Here is a 12,002-nt window from a genome sequence, read left to right on the forward strand (position 1 = left end):
GTATGGAGAAGAAAAAAGACTCAAATTTGTCTATTGGATAAGGTGTCACCTTCATCTGAGGAAGACAATTTTACATGCTTGGTGGCATTCACTGCTCTCTCATCGTGTCAGTCTGATACTTGGTATCTAGACAGTGGTTGCTCAAGGCACATGACTGGAGACAAAAGATGGTTCACATCTTTCACCGAGGATTGTAAAAATGGAGCAGTCACGTTTGGAGATGGAAAAAGAGCAAGGATCGTTGGAAAAGGAGAAATCAAAACACTAGGAATTCCATGCTTAAAAAATGTCATGTTAGTGGATGGACTTAAAGCTAACCTAATTAGCATTAGTCAAATTTGTGACGATGATGATGCTGAAGTACTTTTCAATAAATTGAAATGTAGTGTAAAGGTTGCTAAAGAGGTTGATAGTTTTGAAGGAAAAAGGTCTAAGGACAATTGTTATTGTGTGAATGCAAATGAGTTACATGTGTCTAACATATGCAATAAGGCAACTGATGATATTTTGGATTTATGGCATAAACGATTAGGTCACATGAACTGTAAGGATTTGATCAAGCTTTCCAAGAAAGAGTATGTGAGGGGCTTACCGATGTTGACTGGAGAACTTGGAATTTGTGGAGAATGTCAAGTGGGAAAGCAAACAAAGAGTGCACACAAATCCACAAATTACATCTCAACTTCACGGCCTTTAGAACTGATGCACATGGACTTGGTTGGACCAGTACAAACCGAAAGCATTGGGGGAAAAAAATACATACTTGTCTTGGTGGATGATTTCTCACGCTTTACTTGGGTTGCCTTCTTGCGAGAGAAATCTGATGCATTCACTTCATTCTTCGGTTTATTGAATAAAATTCAAAATGATAGAGTTAATTCATATGATCGTGTGGTAAAACTCAGAACTGATCATGGAACTGAATTTGAAAACATATCGTTTTCTAAGTTCTGTGATGAAAAAGGTATTGATCACAATTTTTCTGCTCCTATTACTCCTCAACAAAACGGAGTTGTGGAACGAAAGAATCGTGTTTTACCTGACATGAGTCGTGGCATGCTGACAAGCGCTCGTTTGGCAAAACATTTCTGGGCTGAAGCAGTTAGCACTGCGTGCTATACGGCAAATAGAGTCTATCTTAGACCCGGTACAAAATGCACACCTTATGAGATCTGGAAAGGGAAGAAGCCAAATGTTAAGCATTTGCGAGTATTCGGTAGTATATGCTACATTTACAGAGATAGAGAAATGTTAGCAAAATTTGATTCAAGAAGTGATATTGGAATTTTTCTAGGATACTCAATCACAAGTAGAGCATACAGGGTGTTCAACAAGAGAACACAAAATGTTATGGAGTCCATTAATGTCATTGTGAATGACTCTCTCTTAAATGTTGAACAACCTGCCTCAGATGAAGAATTCTTTCAAAGCAAATCAATTGATGGGTTATCCGCTACTCAGGGAGAAGTGCACCAAAATATTGACTCAACAAAAGTTTTGAGGAAAGGACACAAACAAGTGCAAAAAGATCATTCCAAGTCAGACATCATTGGTGACGTAGAAGATCAAATGTTGACAAGAAGTAAAACTACTGCTGTAGTAAACTTTACGTGCTATCTATCAAAGATTGAGCCAAAAAATGCCAAGGAAGCTCTTTTAGATGATGACTGGATTATGGCCATGCAAGAGGAACTCAATCAATTTGTTCACAATGATGTATGGTACCTTGTTCCCCGACCCCAAGAAACAAATGTTATAGGAACAAAGTGGGTGTTTCGGAACAAAACTGATGAACATGGCATCATCACGAGAAATAAAGCTCGTCTCGTGGCTCAAGGATACACTCAGGTAGAAGGTTTGGATTTTGATGAGACGTTTGCACCCGTTGCGAGATTGGAGTCCATTCGGTTGTTACTGGCTTTTGCTTGTCATCTGCGTTTCAAATTATATCAAATGGATGTCAAGAGTGCTTTCTTAAATGGAATACTTCAAGAAGAAGTCTATGTGGAGCAGCCAAAGGGATTTGTTGATCCAAAGCATCCTGATTATGTGTACCGTTTGAAGAAAGCCTTGTACGGTTTAAAACAAGCTCCGAGAGCATGGTACGACAAACTCTCATCGTACTTGTTAAGGAAAGGTTATACACGTGGAGCTGTTGACAAGACTTTGTTTGTCAAAAGAATCAAGAAGGACGTGGTGATAGCACAAGTATATGTGGATGATATAGTGTTTGGTTCCACATCTGCCACACTTGTAAAAGAATTTACTGAGGTCATGCAGAGTGAATTCGAAATGAGCATGTGTGGAGAACTAAATTTTTTCTTGGGATTACAAGTCAAACAAAGTGAAGATGGTATTTTTGTCTTTCAAACAAAATATGCTAGTGACCTAGTTAAAAAATTTGGCTTGCATTCAGCAAAACCCGTCTCAAATCCCATGGCAACAACCACAAAACTTCACAAGGATCCAAATGGAAAAAGTGTTGATCAAACACTTTACAGAAGCATGATTGGAAGCTTGTTGTACTTTACTGCTAGTAGGCCTGATATCTCTTTTAGCGTTGGTGCTTGTGCACGTTATCAAGCTGATCCAAAAGAATCGCATCTGGAAACTGTCAAAAGAATCATCAGGTATGTGAGTGGTACAATTGATTATGGTCTTCATTATTCCTTTGAAACCAATTCTGAAATTGCTGGATTTTCCGATACCGATTGGGCAGGAAATGCTGATGACCGAAAAAGTACTTCTGGAGGTTGTTTCTATGTTGGAAATAATCTCGTTGCTTGGCATAGTAAGAAACAAAACTGTGTTTCTTTATCCACTGCCGAAGCTGAATATATTGCTGCTGGTAGTTGTTGTACGCAATTGCTTTGGATGAAGCAAATGCTTCGTGATTATGGCATTCATCAAAGTTCCTTTTCTGTTTTCTGTGACAACACTAGTGCCATAAACATTTCCAAGAATCCTGTTCAACATTCTCGTACCAAATATATTGACATTCGTCATCACTTTATTCGTGTTTTGGTTGAAGAGAAGGTTTTAGTGCTGGAATACATTGCCACTGAACATCAACTTGCAGACTTGTTTACTAAGCCTTTAGACACTTATCGTTTTGAAACCCTTCGCAAGGCTTTAGGAATATGTCGTGTGTCTTAACTTCTGTTGGTTTTCATTTTTCATGTTTTCTTTTTCTCTCTTTTCATTTTTCTAGCTTCATACAAAAAAAAAAAAAAAAAAAAAGGGTTTTCCATATCTTTTTATGCACAACTTTTGTCCACAAAATTCTTTGCTTTGTGCTAAACATGATATATTTTGCCTTGGTGGTTGATACTATATGTATGTTTTCTGATTAAACATGACTACTTGCCAGAAACTCCGCACCCTGTGAGCTTTTGAGCTTCCATTAGTGTATGCATTTTTCATACACTCTTAATTGTTTCTGTGTGATATATCTTATGTGATTTGACTCTCTAGAACTTGCTTTGAGATCTCTCAAGGCTTTGTATCTCTACTTACTCTCCTCTTGAGATGAAATTATGACTTACGTTCTTCATCATTATCATATAAAGCCAGTGCCTTATTATTTTTCCTATCTGCATTATTAAGCCTCTCCTTAAGTGTATCTTATCCTCTTCCATTTTTATACACTGATTCTCACCTCCGTTGCAACATCAAAGACAATTGCATCAAATATCTTTTTTTAAGAAAGGTCCACGGTTGGTTCACTACTAAAGACCACAATATTGTGCTGATAGCACCCTCCCCAATTAAGAAAAGATTCCGAAAAAAAAAAAAAAAAAAAAAAAAAAAAAAAAAAAAAAAGGAACACGAAAAAGGGAATCAAAAGGTGTATGTATGACATACATGGTGGGTGTTTATCTCTGACAATCCTCAAAGGTCCAGTTGTACTTGAAGACCACGAATATATCAACTGTGCAGACCACTCTATATTGCACTAGTGGTTCTCTCTGCATCAAACTCTCTCCAGTTTTGTGTCTCAATGACTCTATAGCTTCTCGAATTTCTATTCTCCTTATTCTCTTTTCACTTTATCCAGTCCCTAAGCCTAGTTACTACCCTTCGTAAGACTTTCTTTCATCTCTTGAGGGTAGGTGGTTGATGTGTGGAGATAAGATTAATCTGCAAGCCTATGGTAGAGCATTCACATAATGATTTTTTTTTTAGTGTAAACACTTCAACCCAAACACCTTGAGTGATATTTGATCACATTCCATGTGAGTTTAGGGGTTGATGTTGAGATGGCTTGTTTAATCATATCGCATGTATATGGTTTCGACTATTCTGGCAGTCTCCTGGTTGTATTATGTTTTTGTGGCCATTACATTGTATCTTTTATTTTATTTCTTATCTTTTTGGTCTTTTGGTTACTTTGCAATTGGAGTCACTTTGTGTTTCTCTATTATTTATAGTCGGGTTTTCTCCTTGATTTTTGCATGTTGAACACAAAAACAGTTTTTTTTTTTGTCATGGCATCCTCACGCAAGTCTGCATGTCCTCTTGTTCTGAAATGCAAGACTCCTGCTATTACTCCTTCCTTCTCTCCTCCCCGTACACGTTCTGTGAAACGTAAATTGTTTTCTTCCCCATCTGATTGTTCAGCTTCGCCTGATATTAATTTTTCCCAAGCGGCCTTCCAACAAATGCTTGATCTGAACAAGAAATTTTCTTTGCTCGAACGTTTCATTAAGTCCTCCACAAATGATCTCAGTCATCGTATTTCTAATTTGGAGCAATGTTTTCATCGCCTTCCCAACCACTTGTTTTCTCCTCTCATTCATATTTCTTCCTCTGATGACGAGGATGACTTCCCCCCTGATTGTGTTCCATCGTCTCCTCGTCTCCTTGTCCACCTATTCCGGACCACTCACCGCTGCCAACTCTTACTCCAAAAGATGATCCAGAAGAGAATCCCGAAGAGGATCCCGAAGACGATCTGGACTATGATCTCTATTGGGTTTCGGACAACGATGGTGTTGCCAAGCATGATTGATTATTGGCTTTGGCGTTTCCCTGTGACAAAAAGGGGGAGAGACTAGAGTTAGGGGGAGAGACTTTAACTAGACAGTTTAGTTAGGGGGAGAGATTTTAGCTAGCAGGTTCTTTTTAGTTTTTAGTTGTGAGAGTTTCCATATTTATGTTCTTATTTGGATTTCTTAATAAAGTCTCTTTTTAATTGTTGAACGATGAGGGATGTTGATATGTTTGAATGATTATCTTAACATTCTTGCAACATCTATATTTTTGTACGTCACGGGTGTTTTGTTTAACTGTGTGCAGATTACAGACTTCAGTGCATAAGGATTAAGATTTCTAAAATGTTGTTATTGAGGGTTTTGTCAAGGAAATGCCAAAGGGGGAGATTGTTAGGGTAAAATTGGCAATCCCTGACATAATGCCTGAGTCTGTAATAGCTTAGACTTGTTATACATTTTCAATTGTAATAGTTTAAGTCTAGGAAGGGTTCTCACACTTTCGATGCAAAGATGTTACCTACGTGATAAATATTCAGGTATGTTTGCATGCATACATCCAACTACATTCATCTATATCTCATGTTATTGTTTTTGAGATAGGACTCTTAACCATTGTGTGGTTTATCTCTTTAAAATATCTTATTCCTTTATATTCGAGATTAAAAAGCATGCAAAATAGTCTAATTGCATTAGGACTAATCTGGTGGTATTGAGACTTTTCAAACCGTGTTATCAAAACGTGTTTGGGTGTTGGTAGAGTTATTGATCAATATGGAGTCGTGCTTTTTAGTAGATATATGGGAAGTCAGGGACGTTCTCAGGGGTTTTGAGCCATATATGCATAAAAACTTATCTTATTGAAAGGGGTTTTTTAAGAAGCTTTAGCCAGATATGCATGAAAACTTATTTTATTGAAAGGGTTTTTTAAGAAGCTTCAGTTTTGTTCTGGTGTGTGGAGAAAAACATTTTGAATGTTGTTGCTAGCTTACGGTTCCAACAGCATGGGTTTTTAAAATAAGATATTATTTTTCATGCTGTTTTATTTGAGGTTTTAACTAGAATATCAATTATGGAAATGAGCTTTGTGATTTTCGTAATTGATTGTTTTCCAAACAAACACTTCATCATATAAACATTCTGCATGATCGAGTTAGCATCGTGCAAAGTTCGAGGGAAAGGTGATTGACGGTTGTGTTAGTACCGTGCCACTTCAACTCGAGGACTGAAGAAAGATCGAGTAGCAAAGCGCGAAGACAAAGCTGCCAACTGGTATGAGTGTCTAATTGATGAGTTTTGTAAGTCTTTATGTATTCTTTCTTTCTTAGTGCTTCCTGGCTTGGTAGCCCGAGGATTTTCCCAGTGGTGGGTTTTGCCTCGTTAAATCCTACATCATGTGTGTGCTTTTTATATTCATGTTGAATATTTGTGTAGGATTAATTTTGCATAACTGATTAATTGAAACCATAATTTGCTTTAGCGTTAAGTTGTCATTTATAGATTAAGTTAGTACCCATCCTAGGACTTTCAGATATAGGTGCTAATCATCCAGACATTCAACTTATCTTTGTTTCAGATGTAGCGGTATGTAGCTTTATATTTCGAATTCATTTTCAATTTCTGCAAATTTACTATCTCAATATTTATTTTTGTGCAATTTACGTTATCACTTGTTTTTTTTTTTTTTTTTTTTGCAATATATTTCTACCGCACTTTAATTCTGTGCAACACTATTTAACTTTTTACAATAAGAGTATCGTAATTGATTTATTTATCCATTTAATCCGTTCAACCAATTTCATTTGGACTGTTGTGATTCGCCTTTGCTATGCATCCCATCTCACCACATCAATCACAAAACCCGCTTTTACAAAAACGCCTATTATAAAGTTCTTGTACCCAAGACATGGAGAACCTAGAACGAGACAGGTTCCTTCCTCATTCCACAATCGCATTGTAAGAAACCGGAATCCAAGCAACCAAAATCATTTCCTCCTCTACTCGCTTAGCCTTAGATAGTGGGTTGGCACGTCTATAAAAATTGGAAAAACTAATGAAAATGACTTCAAATCTTTACATTTTAATAAATAAAAAAATCATCAATTAACTTTATTTAATGATAGTGACAAAAGAATAAAAAATAAAAAAACAATAAAAAACCAACAAATGCAATAGGAGTGCGTACCCTCCACCCCACCCCACCCCCTTCCTTTCCACTTTTTTTTCTCCCCGTTGTCTTAAGAGTTTGTTTGTTTGTTTTTTTCTTTTTTTTTTCTTTTTTATTTTTTTCCTTCTTAGAATAAGAGAAAGACTTCAAATTGAATACATTTTTCAGTTTTACTTTTGTGGTGTTGTTTCTCAATAGTAGTCAAGATGATGAGAGAATTTCAATGTGCGTGTCTCTATATAAGTGGTGAGATTCTTGTGTTAAAAAATTAATAACATAAAAAATAACATTTCCCACCACTATTAAAATAACATATTTATGAAACTAGACCAAGAAAGGGTAACTTCTGGGTTCATCATTTTCGGTGCAATAGGTGCTTTTACAGGATCAAAAAAGGGTCTAAGTTTCAAACCTTATGAAACTAAACCAAGAATTAGACACTATTTATGAAATTAGACCAATAAATAAACACTATTTATAAAACTAGACCAAAAAGTAGACACTATTTATGAAACCAAACCAAAGAATGAGGCACTATTTCTAAAATTAAACTGGTAGGTGGAAACTATTTATGAAACTAGACTATACACTATTTATGAAACAGGATTATACACTATTTATGAAACTGGACCAAGAACAAGAGACTATTTATGAAATTGGACCAAGAACTAGGGACTATTTATGAAATTGGACCAAGAACTAGGGACTATTTATGAAAGTGGATCAATAACTAGACACTATTTATGAAACCGGACCAAGAAATAGCCTATTTATGAAACTGTACCAATTACTATACACTATTTGTGAAACTGGACCCAATAATTAGGCATTATTTATGAAGGCTCCCATAAAAATTAGATGAACAAAAGATCCCAAAATCGTCTTCCAAATCGCCACGTGGCTGGAACGAATTTTGGGGCCAACAATAGTTCAAGTCTTATAAGAGGTCTAACTTAGGCTGCATTTGGTAGAGCTTTTGGAGGCATATTTTGGCTTCTAATCAAAGTTTTTTCTCTCTTAAGATTAGCAAAACACCTAAAATTCAATTTTGGCAAAAGCTGATAGCCCAAAATATGATTTTACGGAGTTGGTGGACCCTAAATTTGGGAGACATCCGAATGGCCCACTAATGAAGTTTATGAACGAACGAAAATACCTTCAACATTATGCCGCTATTATTATTTCATTGTTGTAAATGGAGGTGTGAATGCCCATAGTAATAGGCAGTCAAATGTGGCTTACAATGTTGTTAGAGAAAAAAAGTCTTGGTAAAACATGACCAACCAAATATGAAATGGAAGAATGGTATTTACTATTTGGGTGTATAGAATTTCAATGTTCAGCATTTGGCATTATGTACTTTTGCATGGTAAGTGTTCTATATAAAGAACATATGCAATGTATGACAAGGGAGATAAGAAAAACATGCAAAGGAAAGGAAAGAAAAGAGTTCTAAGAGAGCAAAGAAAAAAATAGTGAGATTTATTTTGTACTCCTATTATTTCAGATAATGAAATAAAGTATTACTGCTGCATCGAGGACATAGGCACACTTGCTGAACCTCGTAAATATTGTGTCTTATTTATTTTAAGTTCCACTGCACACATATCCTCAATTTCACAACACGTTATCAACAAGAGAAGCTCTCATGTCGGTGGAAAACACAAGCACATAAATCCGATGAAGCATTACCTACTTTTCACATCTGTCAGCTGGAATCTCACAAATAACAAAATCCTTTTACTTTATCTTCATACTATTGTATGACTAATTTTCTTATGGTAAATATACATCTGACTATTTAATTATTATTATTGCCAATGAATGGCATGTGAAAAGTGTTAGGGGTTTTTGTGTTGAAGGGCTTTGATGAGCTTCTGTTGTAAAGAGATGAGTCAAAACCTTTATGTCCCCCGTTTCTAAGTTAACGAGGACTAGGCCAAGATTCCGAAGGAAAAGCAAGTCCTAGGGAATGCTTTGTTCTTCTTCCAGCAGCTCTTAGATGCTTAGTCTAGTGTTATGTTGAGTGTTAGTGCTGAAGTGTTTCTAGTGCTAATAAGATACTTCCTTCGGTGCTGATAAGATACTTCCTTCGGTGCTGATATAGTGTTTCTCTCAGTGCTGATAGAGTGTTTCGTTGGGCATTGATGAGGTGTTTCCTTGGGCGCTGAAGAAGTGTTTCCTTCAACGCTGATGAAGTGTTTCCTTAAGCGTTGATGAAGTGTTTCCCTGGGCATTGAGGAATGATTCATGCGCATATCTTGGTGGCTTTGAGGAGTATTTGTTTAACTAATAAATACTGAGAATGACTAAGTAATCATAATAAATTATGACTTGAACGAATAATGCATGTTGTGGAAGTTAAAAGCCCACTAGTTTGGCATGAGAGAAAGGTTGTTCCTGGCTGTATGGTATTGAAATAGCTAATGTAGGGTTTCTAGTGGTTTTGGTGGTTTTGCAAGACTTAAGGAAGATTGTTGGAAGGCTCTTAATGAAAGGAAGGCTTTTCCCGAAAGAACTAGGGTTTCCTGCACTTAGAGGAAGCTTGCTCTGCGTGATGCATTCTTAACTTGTCGTTATACTTCCCCTGCATGGTTATCTCTCCCTTTTACAGCGTATTGATGATGTGTTTATAAAAGTAGGGATCCTTCTAAGCTCTAACTGGAGAATCTCTTGGTTTTTTCTCTAGGCTTCAAAGAGATATCCTTTTGTGGCTTGGTCTTCCCTTTGCTTTCTCCCTAGCTCTCATTCCCTTTTGGTGTAAGGTAGTTACATTGTTGAAACATGCATTCTACTTGTTTTTGAGGTACGACTTTCCCGGGCTAGCCTTTTGCAAACGTTACTTCAAGTAGCGCACCTCATGGCTTGCCTACATTGGTTGTCTGCACAAGCTAGGAAAACAAAGTTATCATTAAATGCCTGACTTGCTAGGCTTAGAGTGCATGTATTGCTAGAATCCAGTTTATTCTTAACTAAAAGGGTTGGCTTGCTAGCAAAACAAGCAAACTAGGTTAATTTTCTCTCAATGCTTACTTACATGAAATGCAAAGGGTATGGGCTTGGATCCTTGGGCCCCCAAGCAACCCAAAGTCTTCCTCCACGTAGGCCCAGTGTACTTCCGTAACCATACACACCACGAACCACTCGGTAAGCCCCGTTAAGTGGCTTGGGCTCATTTAAGCATGCCATGTCCACGGCATGACTCGTATCATAATATTAATGTATTAATATTATAATACAGCTTGACATGATTGTAATTTTGCATGCTCTTCGTGTCATACTTTATGCATGGGTTTAAGCTTGGCTTGTGACACTTCCACAACGATTGGACTAGTAGATGATATTTTTGGGCTCCAACAAAAAGAAAATAATTGATTCAAATCTATGGTAAATAGATGGTTCGGATCGTTAATCCCATTTTTATAAATAAAAAAAAAGAACTGGAGATCCTTTCCCTTAAGGGCTTCCATAATATATATATATATATATGCATGTATATATAATACCTTTTGACATTATATATCAGAGGTTTGCAAATGCACAGCCGCGCACGCGGCGCGGGGGGGAGGGGGGTTTGGGGGGCGCTTGACCCAATAGGTTTGCAAATTTATCCTTTTGAAAATTGTTCTAACCCCTATAGCTACATAGCAACAGCAGAGATGAAATAATTGGCATTGAAATATTATATATCAGCAACAACAAATGATTTTTTTTTTTTTTTAACTTGTAGTTTTGGTTGAGTCAATGGTTGTTAATTTGATCAAACTTATATTATGTGGTTAAGTTAGTTCATCTTGCTCAATTTTATTCGAATATGGAGCTCACACTTCTTGATGATGAACTTAAAAATTATATCTCTAGCATGTGTTGGCATAATGAATTTTCTATGTTGAAAGGAATTAGTAGTTTTGCACAAAAGTTGGTGAAGACAAAGAGGGATAAATAGTATCCATTGGTGTACTTGCTAGTGAAATTAGCAATAATTTTACCTATTGCGACTGCTTCCGTTAAAAGAGCTTTTTCGGTGATGAATATTGTGAAAAATCCACATCGTAATTGGCTGGGTTTAATGATTGACTGACAGTTTTTTTTTTTTTTTTTTTTTTTTTGTATACATTGAGAATGATGTATTTGGTTCTATTGATAATTATGTTGTGATACAAAGTTTTCAAAATATGAGGCCAAGTCGTGGACAATAAATGGAAGTATGATCAATTTTTGAAAGCAATTTTTTGACCCCACCGTTGTAAATTCCTAGCACTGCATGTATCATATGATATTCATGCCATTCATCCCATATATATATATATATAATACCATCTGACACTGATGCCATGCATCCCTGTATGCTTCCACCACCATATTTTACTGTGTAGTCACTAGTTGTCATTGACGCCAAGTATCCCTCCACATGTCTCCTTAGTAGGCGTTACCTGCTACGTGTCTACCTTACTGTATAACAAATGAAAGACAACTACTCTCTCTCTCTCTCTCTCTCTCTCTCACCTTCTACGTGTGTACTTTACAAACATTAGTTAAAATCCACATAAGTATTTATGTTATTTAATGAATAAATAAGAACCATTGAATGTTATAAAATTTAAAGGCTACAAAGAAGTGTAAAAATGTTTGTAATGTTGTGGCCTATTTTATCTGACAAAGGGAAGGGGTTGGCGGCAGAGAGAGAGAAAAGAGAGATGTGTTTGTAGAATGTGTAGAGGAATGTGCATGTTATTTCCCCTACACAATGCCTTTATTTATAGTATTAAAAGGGAGAAGAAATCCTTTATCCCCAAGGAATACAAGTCTATATAAGAAAGAATAACTCGAATCAAATTAAATCT

This window comes from Pyrus communis, chromosome 2 (genome assembly GCF_041283825.1).
Source record: "Pyrus communis isolate YQ-2024b chromosome 2, ASM4128382v1, whole genome shotgun sequence".
NCBI classification, from domain to species: Eukaryota; Viridiplantae; Streptophyta; class Magnoliopsida; order Rosales; family Rosaceae; genus Pyrus; species Pyrus communis.